Below are 20076 nucleotides of genomic sequence, written 5' to 3' on the forward strand. Positions count from 1 at the left end.
CAACAGTCAATAGGGAACGTTATCCAACGCGGACTACCTTTTTTTCGCCTTGTACTAGCAGACACGTAAATCGTTCCACTGACAGGCAGCGAGACATGATGCACTGCTGACGCTCACAAAGTCATTAACCAGCGGTTTGACAGTACTCTAATTACTACGTTCCAAAGTATCAGTCGTTGATTATGGAGAACTAGTACCTGTATCAGAGCGCCTGAAAGTATTACTATCGGTGATATAATATCATAGACTGCCAAATGACAGCAAAGTTATTTAGATTTAATTGTAAATCTTTTAGGGTATCAAGTGCCAAATTGTACCAAAGTTAAATAAAATTTTGTAAGCCATTCTTAATAAACGTTATTTTTCATTTCTTATTGTACTGCCATATTTCTGTTTTAGTGTATATCAAAACAGTGGCCGTGCGGTCTCAGTCACCTTGCCACGGTTCGCGCGGATCGCCCCGTCGGAGATCCGAGTCCTCCGTCGGGCATGGGTGTGTGTGTTGTCCTTAACGTAAGTTAGTTTCAGCAGTTTGGTCCCATAGGAACTTACCAAAAATTTCCATTTTTTTTCAAAACAGTGTTTCGCAGAAAGCGCGTAATGGCTACATTTACTGAACTATAGTAGTTTTTTCTACTGTGAATATTTGGGTGGATTAATCGCAACGTTCAGTAAACACATTCACAGCAATTTCTTTGCCACGCACATCACAGTGAACTGGTAGCCGAGTACAGAAGTAGATTTAGTGTAGACGAAGTTACGCACATCTTAGCACGCTGAATCGTTTCTGATTGAGCAATTGCACTGAGAGGTCATCCGTTCAGTACAGACTGAATCTCCCGTGGAAGCACAGTGCCGACCCTGTCAGTCACGTGAGACTTTTGTGCGTTGTTAAGCTGGTTACTTCACAGAAAAATTCGCACGTGCATATATAGTTGCTACCTACGAAAAAATAAAATTCGATCCGTCCTTTATATTATCACCGACACACTTCAGTCCATAATCTCATGTAATGTAAGAAAAGCGTTAGTTCAATTTTGGATCTTAGTTTTTGACTGTTCACGGAAAGAGTATTTAATTACATTGGTCGTATTATGCCCCTCTCTAGATCATTCACCCTATCTAAGTTGCCGCATTTGCCTGCAATTTAATTATTCGCTAGCTGCTACTGCTCCAGTCCAAACTAAAGAGAGACCCATTGTAAAGACGATTATTTGGCGGTTGGCACGGCACTTACTGTTCCGACGGGCCCATTTAGCAGAAGGTGTCTTTGGGTTTGTGACAGAGTTATGCAAAGGAATACTTGCAATCAGTCCATTGAATACAGGCGTTGGCTAATACAGAGTGTGTAAATCATACATCTGGCGACACCATTCGATGGTCCGCTGCTCTACATGATCGGTCAACATCTCTCTGACACACGCCATTACTCATATGATCGATACGAAACTATTTCCCATGGTTGAAAGTTCCCCATACGGTAGATATATTAACAATCAACTAAGAAAAAAGCCAACTATGAAAAAACTTTGTTAAATTTAGAGCTGCATTTGTTAAGAATTGCTCAAAAGAAAATCTGTAAACGAAATTTGGAACGACATTTGGACTATCTTGAAAATAATTTTGTTAGTTTCTTTTTTCTTCGCTGATTTATCACTGTCATTGAGACTTGTAACCGATACCTCACGCCAAAAACTAAACAGTCAATAAAACAGTATTTGGATAACAGCGACAGTGCAACAAGGAAGACGATATGAATTTCATTCAGTGACAAGGTTATGGTCATTGTTTTCATGAATGTAAATATCTTATTATTATTAATTACCTTGTAAAGAGAAGAGCAATAGGTGCAGAATACCAACTATTAAAATGAAACGAGTGCTGTATTTCAAAAGAAACTTGCAATTATCGTCCGAAGACAATGCACCTGCCCACAAAGTTGGGAAAACTGACGTTCTAGGGGAACACATTGTTAGAAAGTCCACCAAATTCACTCTATTTTGCACTTACAATTTTCATCAGCCTCTAAATATAAAGATACTTGCGCTTGGAGATACTCATATTGTAAGATTAACGATGTTGTTGCAGCTGCTATAGATGCGCAAATGTGAATCCTCCAGAGTCGCTAATTAAGTGTGGAACCCAGTCACTGATAGGGCAGTGGACAAGGTGATTTAATTCATAATGGAGTATGTACAAAAGTAGTTGCATTTTTGACTTTAAAACACAATCAGTAGGAAGAAACAGTCTATTGACGCGTTTCAACTTTTTTAAACATCTTCAGAATTTGTTTAGGAATTGCGGGTAACGATTAGTCATAAGTAGCCAAAACGTTTCGTGAGCGCTGTCGGCGAAGACATACAGCTATGCTAAGATAGGGTCACATTTCTAATCTAGGCACGAATACTGGAATACAGGTACCGCAGCGGTCACGTATTCATCGCCAATACAATTTGTGTTTGCCTCTAGACTATAAATGTGCCCCTATCTTGCCATAGATAAATGCTTTCGACGAAGGTGCTCAACAGAAGTTTTGGACAGTTCTGACTAATGCATTACCCGCAGTTTCTAAACAAATTCTGAAAATGCCTCAAAAAGATGAAATGCGTCTATAAAGCTTCTGATTTCATTCCAATCTAAACTGTTATCTCCTACTTAAAATATCGCGGTTGCTGCACCATGAGCCATAGCGTGGGAGAATTTGTAGAAAAAGACAGTGTTTTCTCGTTTTTATGCGGCAGTAGAGAATAAGGATCACAGTATTGGTCATCGGTTGACACAAACTCCACATCTTTCGCCTCCTCGACACCTGAACTGAGCAACTTGTCAAAAACTGCCCTAATCGCCAATGCCCGATCGTCTCAACTAACAGCAGACCTGTGATTTTCTTTTGGCCACTCCCTGGAACACGTCAGTAAGACACATTGTAGAAGTGTAGCAGTGTTAAGCTAATCAATGTTCAGCTAATGAGTACCATTACGCTTTTATTGAATATTTTTTTGAAAAGTATATTATTATATTATATACCATAAATGACAAAAGGATGACGGAAAAGTGTTCAAATGAAAGAAAATATATAATAACAGACTTCAATTGCAAGTACTTTTATTCCAGTGATATATTTAAGCTAAACGCAATATTTAAGTTTTGTATGAAACACACTTCAAACATTGGAATCTGTCCATGCTGTCATTGCACAGTCTTGTTCTGGATTATTCCATTTCTTTGGTTTTCTTGTTAACCTCTGAAACAAATCTGGAGCCGACGCTAGCAGCCTGTCAGTTGGTACTCTTCTGAAGTAACTCAATGAAATACACTCCTGGAAATGGAAAAAAGAACACATTGACACCGGTGTGTCAGACCCACCATACTTGCTCCGGACACTGCGAGAGGGCTGTACAAGCAATGATCACACGCACGGCACAGCGGACACACCAGGAACCGCGGTGTTGGCCGTCGAATGGCGCTAGCTGCGCAGCATTTGTGCACCGCCGCCGTCAGTGTCAGCCAGTTTGCCGTGGCATACGGAGCTCCATCGCAGTCTTTAACACTGGTAGCATGCCGCGACAGCGTGGACGTGAACCGTATGTGCAGTTGACGGACTTTGAGCGAGGGCGTATAGTGGGCATGCGGGAGGCCGGGTGGACGTACCGCCGAATTGCTCAACACGTGGGGCGTGAGGTCTCCACAGTACATCGATGTTGTCGCCAGTGGTCGGCGGAAGGTGCACGTGCCCGTCGACCTGGGACCGGACCGCAGCGACGCACGGATGCACGCCAAGACCGTAGGATCCTACGCAGTGCCGTAGGGGACCGCACCGCCACTTCCCAGCAAATTAGGGACACTGTTGCTCCTGGGGTATCGGCGAGGACCATTCGCAACCGTCTCCATGAAGCTGGGCTACGGTCCCGCACACCGTTAGGCCGTCTTCCGCTCACGCCCCAACATCGTGCAGCCCGCCTCCAGTGGTGTCGCGACAGGCGTGAATGGAGGGACGAATGGAGACGTGTCGTCTTCAGCGATGAGAGTCGCTTCTGCCTTGGTGCCAGTGATGGTCGTATGCGTGTTTGGCGCCGTGCAGGTGAGCGCCACAATCAGGACTGCATACGACCGAGGCACACAGGGCCAACACCCGGCATCATGGTGTGGGGAGCGATCTCCTACACTGGCCGTACACCACTGGTGATCGTCGAGGGGACACTGAATAGTGCACGGTACATCCAAATCGTCATCGAACCCATCGCTCTACCATTCCTAGACCGGCAAGGGAACTTGCTGTTCCAACAGGACAATGCACGTCAGCATGTATCCCGTGCCACCCAACGTGCTCTAGAAGGTGTAAGTCAACTACCCTGGCCAGCAAGATCTCCGGATCTGTCCCCCATTGAGCATGTTTGGGACTGGATGAAGCGTCGTCTCACGCGGTCTGCACATCCAGCACGAACGCTGGTCCAACTGAGGCGCCAGGTGGAAATGGCATGGCAAGCTGTTCCACAGGACTACATCCAGCATCTCTACGATCGTCTCCATGGGAGAATAGCAGGCTGCATTGCTGCGAAAGGTGGATATACACTGTACTAGTGCCGACATTGTGCATGCTCTGTTGCCTGTGTCTATGTGCCTGTGGTTCTGTCAGTGTGATCATGTGATGTACCTGACCCCAGGAATGTGTCAATAAAGTTTCCCCTTCCTGGGACAATGAATTCACGGTGTTCTTATTTCAATTTCCAGGAGTGTATAAATGCCAGGGTGAGGTAGTTCAAACACAGTTAAACAGAGAACAAAAGCCCTCGCAGGGCTTGTAGTTCTCCAAAACTCAGACAGCTCAGACGCCCGGAAGTACATAAGTGCTCGTCTACCTGAAGGGAAAGTTGCGGAAATCGAGAATGCGAATGAATGGACAAACTTCTATATTTACTGAATTGCACAGAACGAGTCCGCTCTTGACCATACAGCGGCCTTTGGTGCTTCATAACTTGTCCAAAGCCTGGCTTATTTACATCCACATTCGTATCCCGTAAAGCACCTTTCGGTGCTCTAATTTTCAAAAATTTTACGTCGTAGTCATTTCGGGAGCAAGTAATATGCCGCCCGACTCTTCTTCGAACTTACAAACTCGGAATTTCAGTAGTAACCTTCTCCGTAATAAACGTAGTCTCCCTTGTTGCGACTTCCACTCTAATTTATTGAGCATGTACAAGGTGGTCAGGAACAGTCTGAAAAGCTTGTAGAGGATTTTTATAGCAAAATACTTGATTCTCAGAACATAATATATTATTTTGTCTGCATTATTAGTGTAATTACTTTCATAGCTCCTGAGCAGTTGCAAAAGTAGTTTTTAATCCACTTATAAACAAACAGCTGAATCGTTCCAACTGATTTCCATTCCAGCCAGCGTTATCTGTGAAATAAATTGCACCAAAAATGTGGACAATATAATGTTCTGAAAAGTAAAGCTTTTCTGCTACAAAATACAGATTTATCAGTAACTGCCTTGCGAACCTCAAGGAATCCTAACGTGATGTGCATTTCTTGAGATATTGTCATTTTTCAGTTGTTTTTAACTCATTTTGATTTTTGTCGATCACTGCACCATGTACCATGGAACGAAAAATTGTTGGATACAAACATTACATATTTTTCCCAGAGAATCCGAATCTACAATAAAGAATGTGGGTTCCTTTTTCAAATTTCCATGTTGACCCATCTCCTGCCACTGGTGGTGGAGCAAGGGATTCAAGTTTGGTGTCCTGGATGCCCTCCTTGGAGACAAAGAAGTTTTATTACAACCTTTTCTAAATCTGGTTTGCAGTTTTCTAGATATTTCCAAAAACGGGGCAAACCCCGGCATGTAGATGTGTTGTGCTGTTTTTCAGGACAACCAACATCTCAAGAGAAAAAGAAATGGTTTTTCAATTCCTGACATAGCGGCTGCCCTACACAGCAGGCGTTGTGGAAGAATTACCGACCTGTTGTGCAGAGTTAGTGGAGGGGATGAAAAGAGAGCTGAGAGAGGTGGGCTGAAGGAAACTGGTAGGATGGTTTGACGAAAAGCTGGTGCAGGCAGAGAGAGAGTGGAAGAAGAAGATGTGTGCAATATATGTGTTGAGCAGGAGCTCTTCCTTGGGGATATTCCACAGCACAAGTGCCGATATCGTCCTGTTAAGCCCAAAAGGCTCTGAGCACAATGGGACTTAACATATGAGATCATCACTCCCCTAGAACTTAGAATTACTTAAACCTAAGTAACCTAACGACATCACAGACATCCATGCCCGAGGCAGGATTCGAACTTGCGACCGTAGCAGTCGCGCGGTTCCGGACTGAAGCGCCTAGAACCGCTCGGCCACCGTGGCCGGCTCCTGTTAAGCACTTCATATTTTCGGTCTCTTAGCGAGTCCTGAGTCCAGTGACAAATTGGATCCAGTACTTGGTGATGTCGTATTCTTTTCAGTAAGCGACGGTACACACCTGTGTCGAAAAGCTTGCGGAAGTCAAAGACTGCGGTAACAGTGCAGAGCTGTGTCGAAAGGCTTGTAGAAGTCAAGGAACACAGTGCCAACTAGGACCGCTCTGTATACGACGCTCTGGACTTCGAAGGACAGAGCTCGCAACTAATCGCAGACTCTCTGTTTACTGAATGTGGGCAGGTCTTAATAGAATAAATTTCATTTTCCAGAAACGTCATTAGGCATGACCATAGAACATGCTCTTTTGTTCGACTTATCTTAACCGAGTAGAGGTTAAATGACGATAAAACCCGGCGGAGGTTCGAGTCCTCACTCGGGCATGGGTGTGTGTGTTTGTACTTAGGATACTTTAGGTTAAGTAGTGTGTAAGCTTAGGAACTGATGACCTTAGCAGTTAAGTCCCATAAGATTTCACACACCTTTTTTTTTTTTGACGTTAAAACTTATTGCGCGCTACGTCAATTAATTACACGTGACGTAACTCTTAGGGCTGTTGACTGACTGCTGTTTGCGTAGTTGACGGTGATGATCGTGTGCGGTATGTGGTGTAGGCGGTATCCCTCCCAGCGAGAAAAGCGTTGCTCGTCCGCAGGCAGCGGCAGCGGCAGCGGCAGCGGCAGCGGCAACGGCAGCGGCAGCGGCAACGGCAGCGGCAACGGCAGCGACTTTTAATCAGGCGGCGGCAGTGGCCACCGGCCAGCCCGGGCCGCAGTCATTACGGCGACGCACACCCGCGGCGTTCGCCGTGGTGCCGCAGCTGCGGCCGCGCCCGATCGCCAGTTCACGAGCCCCGCCACACACTGCTCTGCATACCGAACTGCCGTGTGCGCAGATTATCTGATGGCCCGCACCATTAACTCCTGCTGGGGCGTCACAGCCGGTGCGCCTGTTTCCTGAATAGCTGACACAGTCTTTAGCCACGTATCTCGTTCATTCATTTGCATACATGCCGATGAACGGCTGACTCCTCCCACTCCCCCCCCTCCCCTTACTATTCACTTAAAGTGGTAGTATGACTATCAACGTGTATACCAAAAAAGGCTGGTTTTGGACTGGCGTACAGCAAGTTGCTTTAATAGACAACCTATTCTTCTCTTACACTTTCAACTTATTTGGATTTGTTTCAAACTTAAAACAGTGCCATCACTCACATGAAATACAAAACAAAACGAAACTCAAAACTCCACACCAAATCTAATTCAAATAAAACAGAAATTAATTAATATGTTTGCCAGCTCAATTGGTCACTGGCTATCAACTGTCTGATCAATAGTACGGACAGCAATGAATGCCTAACAGTTTGGGTGTACGTGTGGTAAACGGATTGTTGGCACACGTTTCTGCCGACGCAATACATTACGAAACTATAGTGTATAAAGTAAGCAAATGCCTTACGTCGTTAATGCTCAGATATGTTAATTTGGAAATAGCTATACACACTCGTTCTTGAAAAGCCATTGATTGATTGAAGGTAGCTCCTTTGTTGCGACAATAATTTACGTAGGACATATTCGGAGGTGCTCCTGGTTGTGCTGACTCTTGTCGACAAGACTCCGCACAACCAGGAGAACCTCCGAATATGTCCAACGTAGCTTTGGACGAAACGTCAGGGATTGAAGAGTTCCATGGACCACGGTCATACAAACTGGAAGAATTCTCGGCAGCTGAAACATCCATCCGGTCGTGAAAGCCTTCATTGTATGAATCATTTACGTAACCTGAAATTAACGTTTACTTACGTGTACTAGATTCCTGAACATGACGACCTTTATTATGAATAAACCGTAATTACTCTGAATATTTACGAGATTCAATAAGCAGCTGTTTGCTTTCAACAGATAGCCAACGCCGAAATGCGAACCAAGCCAATACACAATAGCATTATTACAATAGACACAGATATGAAATGAGAACTTAATTTATTCTTTGTTTAGATTTGAAATTTCCAGAAGCTCTATAATTTTAAGTTACTTTACTCTGTCTTCACTCAATTAGCAAGAATGACATGAATATTATTGAACAACATAGTTAACCTACTGAAGCTTCCTTATTAATTGCTTTAATTCATCTTTTTAGCAAACAAACAATCGTGGCAGACATATTTATTACTTTTCTTCTATCCAAAGAACGACACTGGAGTAATAAGTAACTGGAAGGGAATGGGACACCAAATATTTGAAGCGCGGGGTAGCCGCACGGTCTCGGGCTCCTTGCCACGGTTCGCGCGGCTCCGCCGTCAGAGGTTCGACTCCTCCCTCGGGCATGGGTGTGTCTGTTGTCCTTAGCGTAAGTTAGTTTAAGTTAGATTAAGTAGTGTGTAAGCCTATGGACCGATGACCTCAGCAGTTTGGTCCCATAGGAACTTACCACCACCACCAAAAATGTGATAACGACTGAGGAGAATGACAATATCAGGTAACTAAGGGTTTTACGTACAACACTTATAACTGAAACAAAATTCACTGTGTATGTCACGGGGTAACGCCTCACAAAGCTTCTATCGTGAACGAAAATAAAGCAACCTTACAGTCCGTTGCAGATCTTAAGCCGTAGTCATCTCTGTCGTCTACAATGCCCCCATTCCACTGTACAATACTGAGGACACGACCTGATTTGCAGGCAGTTATGAGGCAGGCCCTAGATGTTGTTGGTGGTATTTAGATCTGCTCACACTCGTCATTCACTTGGTGACTCGCTACGAACTATTCCGTCTAACACAGGCCCGACAGCGCACGCCACTTGCATGTGTTCACTCCCACGTCTCACAGCCAAGTACGCCATGTGTTCAAAAGTATTCGGACACATGGCTGAAAATAACTTACAAGTTCATGGCGCCCTCTATCGGTAATGCTGGAATTCAATATGGTGTAGGCCCACACTTAGCCTTGATGACAGTTTCCACTCTCGCTGGCTTAAGTTCAATCAGACGCTGGAATGGAAGGCCATTCATAACGGAGTGCTGTATTGAGGAGAGGTATCGATGTTTGTCGGTGAGACCTGGCACGAAGTCGGAATTCCAAAACACCCCAAAGATTTTCTATAGGATTTAGGTCAGGACTCTGTGCAGGCCAGTCCATTACAGGGATGTTAATGTCGTGTAACCACAGGCCGTGAATTATGAACAGGTGCTCGATCGTGTTGAAAGATGTTCAAATGTTCAAATGTGTGTGAAATCCTATGGAACTTAACTGCTAAGGTCGTCAATCCCTAAGATTACACACTACTTAAGTTATCCTAAGGACAAACACACACACCTATGCCCGAGGGAGGACTCCAACCTGCGACGGGACCAGCCGCACAGTCCATGACCGCAGCGCCTCAGACCGCTCGGCTAACGTGTTGAAAGATGCATTCTCCATCACAGAATTGCTCTTCAACAGTGGGAAGCAAGAAGGTGCTTAAAACATCGATGTAGGCCTGTGCTGTGATAGTGCCATGCAAAACAACAAGGGGTGCAAGCCCCCTCCATGTAAAACACGATCACACCATGTCACCAGAATGAGATTTTCACTCTGCAGCGGAGTGTGCGCTGATATGAAACTTTCTGGCACATTAAAACTGTGTGCCGGACCGAGACTCGAACACGCGACACTTGCCTTTCGCGGGCAAGTGCTCTACCAACTGAGCTACCCAAGCACCACTCACGCCCCGTCCTCACAGATTTACTTCTGCCAGTACCTCGTCTCCTACCTTCCAAGGTTCGCAGGAGACATTCTGTAAAGTTTGGAAGGTAGGAGGCGAGGTACTGGCAGAAGTAAAGCTGTGAGGACGGGGTGTGAGTCGTGCTTGGGTATCTCAGTTGGTAGAGCACTTGCCCGCGAAAGGCAAAGGTCCCGAGTTCGAGTCTCGGTCCGGTACACAGTTTTAATGTGCCAGAAAGTTTCACACCATATAACCACCCACTCCGAATTTTACTGTTGGCACTACACAAGCTGTCAGATGACATTCACCGAACATTCGCCGTACCCACACCCTGCCATCGGATCTCGACACTGTGTACCGTGATTCGACTCTCCACTCAACGTTTTTCCATTGTTCAATCGTCCTATGTTTACGCTCCTTACTCCAAGCGAGGCGTCGTTTGACATTTACCGACGTGATGTGTGGCTAATGAGCAGCCGCTCCACCATGAAATCCAAGTTTTCTCACCTCCGGCCTAACTGTCATAGTACTTTCAGTGGATCCTGATGCAGTTTAGCCGGCCGGTGTGGCCGTGCGGTTCCAATCCTGCCTCGGGCATGGATATGTGTGATATCCTTAGGTTAGTTAGGTTTAAGTAGTTCTAAGTTCTAGGGGACTGATGACCACAGATGTTAAGTCGCATAGAGCTCAGAGCCATTTGAACCTGATGCAGTTTGGAATTCGTGTGTAATGGTCTGGATAGATGTCTGCCTATTACACATTACGACCCTCTTCAACTGTCGGCGGGGTCTGTCAGTCAACAGACGAGGTCGGCCTGTACGCTTTTGTGCTATACGTGTCCCTTCACGTTTCCACTTCATTGTCACATCGGAAACAGTGGACCTAGGGATGTTTAGGAGTATGGAAATGTCGCGTACAGACGTATGACACAAGTGACGACCACGTTCAAAGTCCGTAAGTTCCGTGGAGCGCCTCATTCTGCTCTCTCACGATGTCTAATGACTACTGAGGTCGCTGATATGGAGTACCTGGCACTAGGTGGCAGCACAATGCACCTAATATGAAAACGTATGTTTTTCGTGGTGTCCGGATACTTTTGATCACATACTGTAAACCTCCTGAGCACTCTGCTGTGACCTCACACCCTTGTCCAGAGACAGCGCCCCTGCACTTTACTCTCTGCCAACGATATTGCTTTTCATAACTTTCCGTAACGGCATCAACCTAGAATAAACATGTCATAATACAAAATTTATGCAGGTAACAGTATATATCACATTTATAATTAACACATGCTATCTAAAGATTTACCGGATAAAGTAAGTACATTATATTTACAATAAATATAATTGGAAAGTTTTAGGTAGCATATCTGTAGTATTATTTGACACACAGTTGTGTCCTAACAGGGTAAATGCTGATTTCTTGATGTAGTGTCTTTAGCACGTCTTGCAGAAAGTCTACCCAGTGAGGCTCGCATTTTTTTAAGAACAGTTTTTCATAGCTGTGTAGGACAGTAAGCACCCTAGGTGATCTAGGTACAGGGATGGTTCGGTAGAACCCCGAGTACCCAGCCTTCGATTAACTGACTCCTCGTATTTTCCAAACATGTTTCCGACCATCCGTCTGTGCTCCGTACCGAACAGCGCCCCAGTCTTAGCGATCGCTTTTACTCCTGTCACAACAGGATTCGGTCTGAGTCACGTTCCTCGCGTATTCTAAGTTGACACACTACTGTACTTCCAGAGTGTCAGCTTTTGCTGTAGTCCTTAATGTGCTGTTTTATTCCTTTTAATTTTAATGTTGTAGTATAGCGGTATACAGATTATTAAGTTGTGGTTAAGAAGTTTCTGGGATTGTCAAAAACTAAAAATTGCTATAAATCAGAAAATGAAACGTGTGGTGTGCACAATAGAACAGAAATTAAGCATCCTTCAAATACTAGAGAAAGGAGAGTAAGGTACTAAATTAGAATCTGAAATGGGTGTTGGAGTGACAAACATTAAGGACTGGAAAGAGAACCGAAGAGATTTTGAAGCTTTATCTTTAACCATAATTGGCTTTATGAACTAGGAAGACATGGAAAAATCCCAAATTGAACTCCTGCATGATGCTGTGTTGGTTTGGTTTTGTCAGGAAAGATGTAAGGTCTCCCCTTTTCTAGACCTTATCATAACGGTGGAGAGAAGATGGCGATTTGTTGCAAAGAAAGAGAATAAGGTTGTGATCTTTTTGAAGCAATGAAAGCCTCAACATAAAAGGTGCAATTTAGTTGCTCAAGCTTGGGCCAAGCTTAAGAAACCACTCTACAGAAACACGGAAGAAGGTTTGTCCCAGCCTAAACCTAGAGCGAGAGCTTCTAGAAACTAATGAGCCAGACACTGCAGATTTAGTAACTGATTTTCAAAACTTCTAGAATGATATCCAGCCTGCTAATGTAGAAGAATGACTAGCAGAACGCGACGTTACCAATGAAGAATTTATGATGAGGCAATATGTCTTATTTTTCAGCAGTGTGCTGTTGAGCAAGAGGAATCTGACTGTGGGGCAATGGCTAAATTATCTTCGCCGTTTGCAGAGCCTCAAATCTACTTTTGCAGTAGCCAGAAAACGATGGAGAACATGTATGTTGTATGTGAACCGGGGACCTAGAAACGACGGAGAGGCTCTGTCCCCGCCGCAGCCGCAGTGGTCCACAACCCCACGACGACTACGGCAATCCACTTCACCCCTCCGCCGCCCCACACCGAACCCAGGGTTATTGTGCGCTTCGGCCCCCGGTGGACCCCACCCGGGAACGTCTCACACCAGACGAGTGTAACCCCTATGTTTGCCTGGTAGAGTAATGGTGGTGTACGCGTAGGTGGAGAACTTGTTTGTGCAGCAGTGTAGCTCAGGCGGAATAAGGAACACCAGCCCGCTTTCGCCGAGGCAGATGGAAAACCGCCTAAAAACCATCCACAGACTGGACGGCTCAACGGACCTCGACACAAGTCCACAGGATGGATTCGTGCCGGTATCCTGGCGCTCCTTCCCATTCCGGAAAGCCGTGCGTTAGACCGTTGGACTAACCGGGCTGGCATGGAGAACATTCTGACCATTACTTCGAATCTACAAGTCCACACTGTGGGATCCTGCGCACTCGTCAAATATAGGATGCCTAGGAAGCAGTTTTCTGGGGTACCTAGACTACAATTCATAAAAATCTTGTTAATGGAGTGAATTACAGTAAATTAAATTGACAATATTTAACTTTGCCTTTTTACAAGGGGATGTCGCAAGCAACTGGCGACATGCAAATAATCGGTGTCCTTCGATGTATACAATTTCCACGCAAGCAATTAATATTTAAGTCACTGCTAAATCGTTTGGGTCATGGCTCGTCTTCTAGTGCGGCTCTTCTAATGCAGCCGAGGCTATCTGGAGCGGCACTTAAATTCTCTTCGTATAGGTGCTGCACCTGTCGTGGTGTCGTCCTAGTCAGCGTTCTATTGGCTGACGTTGTCTCACAGCCTTCTCTGCTGTACCGTTCAGGCCGACGTGCGGGTAATTGATGTTACGCCAGAACAAACACTATTCTTCACACTTCCTGAAAGAAAGTGTTGTTACTTGTTATTTACTCAGGGAGATCAGGAACTATGATTATAGACAAAATTTTTGAGTAGTAAGTGATTAATACATTCAGCCAAAGTTCACTTGCACAAAATATAGCAGTATTTCTGATAATAACAATAATAATGTCCCTATCGGAAACAAAATTATTAACAGTTCAATGTGACCTCTATGGGAAGTTCCAAGTAAAATAATCTGACATCCTGACTTCTAATCATCAAAATTAATTGCTCTCCTTAAAAGTGGGAAACAATCTCGCCAGTCGCCACACGTTATTGTCAACCTTACGGGCAGCACACAAAAACTTACTTCTGTGATCGAGGACGGTGTACGGTCCTCACAAGTTCATTTCCTACTTTTGCTGAAAACGCTTTTGGTAGCTATCCAGCTGTGACGTCATCCGAGGCACAGTGCACACTTGCGTTTGACTGACGCTGGCAGATTGATACCTCAGTGTCTCTTCTGCCTTTCTGTCAGTGATTACAAATGGGCAAAGCGGTCAGCTGAACAGAAAATATGCTATCAACCGCTCTAGGCACAAGTAGCAGCATCTAAATGGCTTCTTTCTTAAACATGTGATAGTTAATATTTCTGTCGTTCAATAAATTACAATCTTCTTAATTTTTATATGAATGGAGTTAATTTGGCCTTAGTTACTAAAAACGTTTTAGCTCGACTGCATGTAAACTTTGCCGGCTGGAAATTTTATAATAGAACTGGCAGTAGAACATGACTTCTAAACTGCCTCTGTTAGATTCCCACTCTGCAGCAAATGCATTCTGAACTGCTGTCAATGAAACAACAGCCTGCCGCTACAGCAATGGACATATTATGGGCTAAGAAGTGGCGTGATCCAGCCACAAAGTCAAGGTTTAAGGAACCGAAACAAAAATACATTTCACACTTTATTAACTAGATTTTCGCTGCAAAAATTTTCAGTTTTGTTTTATCTTTATTAGTATTTTTTGCTTAATTGTGACTTATCTAATAGTTCTGAGCTCTACAAATGGCCGGCCGGCGTGGCCTAACGGTTCTAGGCGCTACAATCCGGAACCGCGCGACCGCTATGGCACAGATTCGAATCCTGCCTCGGGCATGATTGTGTGTGATGTCCTTAGGTTAGTTAGGTTTAAGAAGTTCTACGTTCTAGGGGACTGATGACCTCAGATGTTAAGTCCCATAGTGCTCAGGGCCATTTGAACCATTTTTTTTTTTTCATAAATGACTTGTTTCAATCTCCTCTGGGTTGGAAACCAGCATTCCAACCACCCCAAACTCCCAAAAGTATCAGTTAATCTAGGTTCTACTGTACCATTAGTACCAGTCTTTACAATAAAATAAGCTTACTGTATGAAAAAATATTCACCAGCAGGTGAAGTGAAGCTGATACCGCCTCTAGCCTTGATAATATCAGTTCGGCAAGGAACAGATTCTTCCCACATGCCGCACCCGGCTGAAGCCGTTCATTGATGATTCCATCTGGGAGAGCTACGTTTCGCCCCCTGATGGAAATAGTACCAGAAACTGTATAGGAAATCACGTTAGAGTGATTCAGCGGACCAGTAGAGATGCGAAGGGACGACTGGTTGTCCTCCGACACAAGAATGTATGTATGTAGTCTTGCGAAAACGGCCGTTGTTATCTGAGAAGGCCGACCGCTATGGCCGAGCGATTCTAGACGCTTCAGTTCGGAATCACGCTGCTGCTACTGTCGCAGGTTCTAATCCTGCCTCGGGCATGGATGTATGTGATGTCTTTAGGTTAGTCAGGTTTAAGTAGTTCTAAGTCTAGGGGACTGATGACCTCAGATGTTAAGTCCCATAGTGCTTAGAGACATTTGCCCCATCGTCTGAGAAGAAGGGAATGTCCACAGAGCACTCGTCATGAAGGCCGCAAAACTTTGTCTAAAAACTGATTCTTTTGTGAGCTGTCCCGATTTTGCGACTGATGCGTGCACATTATGTTGCCGCTTCACTAATTTTCTTACGTGTTGTTCAAATCAAGGACCAAATTTGTCACTGACTTATTACAGTCAAACAAAACCTGTTGGTAACAATTTTCTGGGAAGGGATAGTCTGTGTCAGGTGCGACGATAAAAGCTATTTTTAATAACTTTTTGAAAGGCTTCCTTCTTTTGTCAAGTATTCTGTTGTATTTCACGATATCGCAAAAAAACATTGATGCGACATGTTTCCGCGACAGCAAAAGAGAAAAAATAGCAACATAAGCTTGATATGAAAACTGGGTGCATAATTTCAAAGCTAAGCTCTTAGCCACTACTCTACCAATTCACTTGGCTACGTTTTGCGCGGGCGGCCAGATGAAGGTGGTGGGCAGATGAAGCTTCATCCAAACTTCGATTATCATTTTCTCGTAAACTATTAGTGTTGGCGCCTAAGCCAAAAGTACAGATCCCTTTATTTTGATGCTTCTTTCACTGTGCCACGTTTCGACTCCATTAGCATGCGACCTATGGTGGGTTCCTCTTGAAATGTTAGCGTTATCAAATTGAAAAGCCTTAATTTTCCTTGTTCCGTCAATGACACAGAATAATTATCACGCTAATCAGGAAGGGTGCCTTAGGTAAGCTGAGATTTTACGACGAACACCAGGTACCGCTAACACTCTACACACGTCATCAAGGCGGCCAGTCGGAATTATCTCACCATTAACGACAAACAGTCATATGACATCCTGGGGCAGTGGAGCGGAAAAACTTGTTCAAATAAAATTACTCGTCTATCCGTAAATGCAGTGTGAACGATCTGCTGCATGTACTCTGTGGAGCCGGCCGGGGTGGCCGAGTGGTTCTAGGCGCTACAGTCTGGAACCGCGCGACCGCTACGGTCGCAGGTTCGAATGGAGAAGAAATATCATTTACAGTGGGAGCTGCTTTTATCGCAGCTATTGAGCCAATGCTTGCCTTCATTCCAGTCGCTCGCGTATCTGCCTGTTTTTAGCGCTAGCAGGTCGCGCCACCATAAACGGCGGTTTTTTGTAATTAGCGCCCAACAACCCATCGACAGCGACGTCATTAAAGGCGGAACGCTCGCCCGCTCCTGAAAAGAGACCAGGAGAGGCCGTCTGCAGCAGTGATTAGGGGCTGGCCTTCTTTCACCTGGATCAGTTCAGCGAGCTCAAAGAAAAATGCTGCGATAGCGGCCTTTTCGTTGCCATGACAGCACGATGGATGATCGTTCATCACTGAGTGGAAAAAGGGTCTAGCTGGAAAAATAAATGGTTTTTGCAGCAGAAAGCTAACTTCTGTGAACTCTCAAAGTTATCTTCTTTACAGCTCAAAGAAAACATAAACAACACATCTTCTGTCGCAAATGATTACGTAATCCGTTCAATACCACATAACGTCTTAAATCTTGATTATGAGCCATATCGTTGTGTCAAGTCCTTGATGCTTCAAATTGACTTCTCGTGGTTGAATAAGCGCAGTGAGGTACGATAAACAGAAAACATTTTACAATGATGTTAACCTGCAATACTCGAGCACCAATCGCGAAGTATTTGTTTTTTAATTCTCCAGGCCAAGACTAATACTGGTTTTCTATCTTCGAAAGATGTCCATCGTTTTACTCATTTATCTTAAAAAAGTCTCAAGTGACAGGTACTGTATGTCGTTATCCACGGAAATAATCAAGCCACAAGTCTCCTAGCACAAGAAAATGTATACGCTCTGTTTTAGAACCTCCTTTTTCAGACTGCGTTCTCAGAATAGTTTAGGAGTCAGATAAGACATTAAAAAACTTACCCTGTTCATTAATTCGTATTTTAATATCAAATATGTGTTTTCAGAACTTCATCTTTACTCCGCAGTAAGGCCAAGTGTGTGCTTCATTAGCTGCAGCTTATTTTTATTAATTACCGTGGATGTTATCATTGCCCTGGGTCTAAACATAAAGCTGTTACAGTTCATTCTTAATCGCGTCGAAATTAAACGTTCCTAATAACCAATCCTCTCAAAGGCACCTATCAGTGCTCCTTAACACCTAGGTCACTGCTTGTAGGATTTTACACCCTATCTTTCTGAAAGAATAGGTGGTGTATTTGGAAGGCGAAGATTGGAATTTGAATTGGCTCCTCCGCAGAGTACATGCTGCAGATTGTTCACACTGCATTTACGGATAGACGAGGAATTTTATTTGAACATGTTTTTTCCGCTCCAGTGCCCCAGGATGTAATACGTCTGTTTGCCATTAATGGTGAGATAATTCCGACTGCCCTCATTGATGACGTGTGTAGAGTATACCACAGAGCAAACCCGGTAATTCACCTGTTTAGGCGTATCAGTGCTGACTGGTATACGAAATGTGGCTATAACATAACAGGACTATTTCTGTAAAACATTTTATATCAAAAACATACATATTTAGCTACTGTCACCCTCAATATACTCCCACCTCTATTCCTACAACGCTCTATGCGAATTTTCAATTGATGGAAACAGTGCTGGAAGTCTTCCTCTGTAGGCTCCTTGGAGACACCTACTGATTTTCCTTCAACTGGTTCAACGGACTGAAATCGTCTTCTTTTCAAAGTAAGTTTGACCGTCGGAAACAGATAAAAGTCACATTGTGCTAGATCAGGCCAGTAAGGTGTGTAGTCTTACATCGGGGTCTCTAGTTTCGGTAAAACCTCATAACAGGTAATGTGGTATGAGCTGTGCGTTGTCTTGTTGCAGAACCCATGAATTGTCGCTCCACAATTCAGCCGTTTTACTGCTTATTTTCCGATAGAGTTGAGCAAGAACCTCAATGCAGTTGAACTGGTTAATATTTTGACATGCAGGAACCCAGTGAAGATACACATTAAATGAACATCGCACAAAAGGTCATCATAGCTTTGAATGCTAATTGGCTCATTCGGGTTTTTTTCCAACACATTTGGATAGTTCCAATTGGTATTCAGAGTGTTGGTACAAACATTTTCGAAACATTCTTTTTATTAGATCGAGAGAATTTTCGATCTAGTTTCACATAAACATCCCTAACGTTAAATTGATTATGTAATATTTGTCTTCCCAATTGCTTGTCAATTCCTGCAGTTTCAGCAATCGTTCGAATTCTCAAACAGCGGTCACATCGAGTCAGAATACCTTCTTTCTCGACATTTTCATCCGTTTTCGATGTTGAATGCCGTCCCAGGCATCAGCCATTTTCAATCTCTTCTCTGCCATCTTGGAAACGCTTGAACCACGCAAAAACTCGCTTACGTGATAAGCAGTCTTCGCCATACACTTCGTTCCGAAAGAGATAGTCTTCAGTAGCACCTTTTGCATATCTCATGTCCAATTTCACGACTTTGCACCATTATTACACTTACCTTTTCCCGGCAAAACAAAAAGCTGATCTTCCACAAACGAAGGCCATACCTATTTATCTACAGGCACCAAAGATTCAGCATTCCACTGAGAAGGCTGCTTCACGGATGTTGATCGATCACCCTTGGCGCGTGAGTACTTGCGCTGTGACAGGATCATTCCAATTGTTTTATAATTGCATCTCGTGTAGTTGCGATGCTGATTTAAAATACTATAAAATAATATTTTAAAATTGCCATTTGGAGTATAGTTTTTCTTGTACTCTTCTACGTCTACAGTCATCCTAGGCTTGCTTAGGAACCAGGTCAGTAGTCCTTGTTGGGGCTGATATTTGGCCCCGACTCTGCATCTGGCCACCCATTTGGAGAATCGGAATATTTTATTAAAAAGCTTTTTTTTATGGGTTTCTTTGGTTAAGAGTACTGCTTACTGGGAGACTGGGCCCAAGAGTCACTCGCAGCACCAGCGTGTGTTTTTTGGGCTACAACCTTTCTCGCAGTTAAGGATTTCTGGTGAACGGATGCCCCGCAAGTATCACCAGCCGCCAACAAGCCCAGCCGATGGGAGCGCAGGAAACTGATCACGTGAGCTCTCGGGAGCTGGGAACTGAGTAGCGGGCTGAAAAGAGCTCGCTCTCTCTGCAACGGGCTCCCAACCTGACAACACACGTTATCCTACTCTGCTGTGATTCCATCGTTATTTTGGTCGTAATGGCCCCTCAAGGCGTGTGGTATCTTCCCTGGGTGGACCCTATGTACCTCTTAACAGAATATAAAGCTGATAATTGGTTTAACAGATTTTCTGTCGATTGTTAAAAATTTCCCCCACTGAATGCCCACTTCTTGACCTTCGCATCCTCGAGGTCTTGTGTAGTACAATGGGATCAGACACACTATTGGATCAGGACTATTTCGCTGCTGGGTCTAAAGCCAGGGTCTTCTACATAGCCTCTAGCCCTTGCGTACATCTGGTTCTTGTCAGCTGGAGCTGCAATGTGTAGATTTTGTCTGGACCATTCGA

The sequence above is a fragment of the Schistocerca cancellata genome, chromosome 1, assembly GCF_023864275.1.
Source record: "Schistocerca cancellata isolate TAMUIC-IGC-003103 chromosome 1, iqSchCanc2.1, whole genome shotgun sequence".
Classification (NCBI taxonomy): Eukaryota; Metazoa; Arthropoda; class Insecta; order Orthoptera; family Acrididae; genus Schistocerca; species Schistocerca cancellata.